This window comes from Tamandua tetradactyla, chromosome 26, assembly GCF_023851605.1.
Source record: "Tamandua tetradactyla isolate mTamTet1 chromosome 26, mTamTet1.pri, whole genome shotgun sequence".
Classification (NCBI taxonomy): domain Eukaryota; kingdom Metazoa; phylum Chordata; class Mammalia; order Pilosa; family Myrmecophagidae; genus Tamandua; species Tamandua tetradactyla.
The window spans coordinates 40,601,519-40,603,971 of record NC_135352.1 but is presented as its reverse complement, the minus strand read 5'-3'; the positions used below and the strand labels follow the sequence as shown (position 1 = coordinate 40,603,971).

The 2,453-nt window shown below is 40.6% G+C and overlaps 1 protein-coding gene across 1 annotated transcript in view; it reads left to right on the top strand.

Annotated features, from left to right (window-relative positions):
* Window positions 1-2,453, top strand: part of GALNTL6 (polypeptide N-acetylgalactosaminyltransferase like 6) — a 1,241,919-nt gene that overhangs the window by 688,789 nt on the left and 550,677 nt on the right. The gene's annotated exons all lie outside the window — the stretch shown is intronic.

Sequence of the window (2,453 nt, the reverse complement as noted above, 5' to 3'; positions counted from 1 at the left end):
ACTGCCTTCCTCTCATTCAAAATTAGAATCCCTATCCCTACTGATGATATTTCAATCTACTTTGACCTACATGGAAAGGGCTGTGGGCCTGACCTTCAAGAAGCTTGGATTCTCAGAAAACAATCCAATAGAGGACACAATTACTTCCAAGGCAAAACAGAATGTTGTATACTTAAGTACCCAAGTTAAATGTCAAACAAATGTCTGGAACTATGAGAGTAGAAGATGTTGGTAACCCAGTGAAAGTTTCTCAGGGGGAGACAGGTTAATCCCTGTGCTGCACATGATGACTTTTTCAGTAGGTCATTTAGAAAATCCGAAATACTCCTCCGTCACGCTCACCACTATCACCAGAAGAAAACATCACCTCCATCCTGGATGATGCCAACAGATTCCTGACCAGCTTCTGCTTTCCCTTTGGCCCTTCTACAGTAAATTCTCCACAGAGCAGCTGGGGTCATCTTTTTAAAAATAAATCTTAATATACATTTCTCTGCTTAAAATAATCCAATGACTTCCTATTGAACTTAAAACCCAAACTCTCCTGGCCCCTAAGCCACTGCAAGGCCCAGCCCCTCATACTGCTCTAACTTCCTTCCCCCATTCCCTTCTCCTCACCACCACTCACAGGCATTTAGCTCCTGCCAAGTGTAATCATTCTCTAGGGCCTTTGCACAAGCCATCAGCTCTTCTGGGAATGCTCATAGCGCAGAGCAGGGCCAGCTGCTTCTACTCACTCTGACCTCAGCTTGGCTATCATATCCCAAGAGTACCTTCCCTGCTCACCCCATAGAAAGCAGTCATTAAATCACTTTCCATTACTTTTTTTCTTTGGTGTGCTGTATGGCAGGGTCACATTTCACTGTTTTTCCATGTGAGTATCCCATTATTGCAGCACCATTTGTTGAATTTTTTTTTATTTGTTTTTGTTTATTTTTTGGGAAGTGCATGGATTGGGGATTGGGAATTGAACCCAAGTATCCCACATGCCAGGCAAGAATTCTACCACTCATCTACCCTTGTACCCCTTCCATCACTTACTTTTAATCATTCCTTGGCAATTGAAATTCAATCATCTACACTTTTTTTTTACTTTTTTGGTTAAATTATAAGACCTCTGAAGAAAAATGTAAGTTGCTTGAAAGAATGGAACTTGGTCACCCTGCTTCTCCAACACCAGAAAAGTGCTCAATACATAGTAGATGCTCAATGAATATTTATTACATAAATGTATAGCATTATTTGAAGAGGTAAAGAAAAGTACAAGTAGTGAAGCAATTGTACAGTTACTGAAATAATGAATGCTTAAAAATACTTAACAGTAGACAGGAAAAAGAAAGGACAGATGTGAGCTTTTCTATCATTTGAAAGGTTGACTGTACATGGAAGACACTTCTAGGTGGGGTTGAGGACTTTATTTGGCTGTGTGTTCAACAGAATGGTATAGAATCCACATCATATATCATAATCTAGGATGAAGCAGGGCATTGTTCAGTAAATAATTAATACATTCCTGGTGCTCTCTGAGGTATTTTTAGCAGATTGGGAAGTAATCAGAACTGATACATATCAGCACGCAGCAATATGCCCTGGTCTGGAGACCGTTCTGGTTGTTCAGAACTTACCCTTTACTTATATTTCCTAGAAACTGCCGCTGGCCACAGGTATGATTTATGTTGGTGAAGAAGTGTGTAGAAAAATAAATAGAGTAGTTTAGGAAAAGTCTTTATGAAGAAGTTTGGTGGCAAAATAACAGATTTAATGCAGTGCTTCCCATTAAATATTTTATGAGTGGAGCGTGTGACTCTTTAAGCAGTTATGAGACTCAGATGTGTGAAGTTGTAATTGTCCTTCATTTAATTGAACCCAATTTAGTTGATAATTCTTCATTTCTACTGATAGTGGAAACTATCTTGACAAGTCCAAGTAACTCAGTGACTTCTGATTTTTCGAAACCCATCAGTTCAGGATGTAATCACCTCCTCATGGCTGATAGAGTGCCCTGGTCCCCAAGGGCCTTTCTAGCAGAAGGACCAAAGAAAGCACCAGGTAGACACCAATGCAGGAACTTTAGTACAGGAACTGAGTTACAGGAATAAAGAAGAAAGTTTACTAGGGAATCGTGCTGCTCTAAAGGCAGTTGATTCAGAGCCCAGGTGAAAGCACTCTACAATTAAGTAGAGATCAACAGGGTCCGTTATGGGGGCCGAGATAAACACATTTCATTGTATATGAGAACGTGGGACAGCATAGGGGTTTCGTGGCACAAGGTAGGGTTGATTATGGTTGTGTGCACAGGGGAAGGATTATGGGTTGCTTTGAGGTAACAGTAAACATGATAACATCACAAGGACTCCAGGAAGGAGGTAGGGTATAGAGTAGCATCCTATGCATAAAAGGGTCTGCTGTCTTACATGCATTGGCCATTTGCATATTCCTGTTTCCATAGGGAG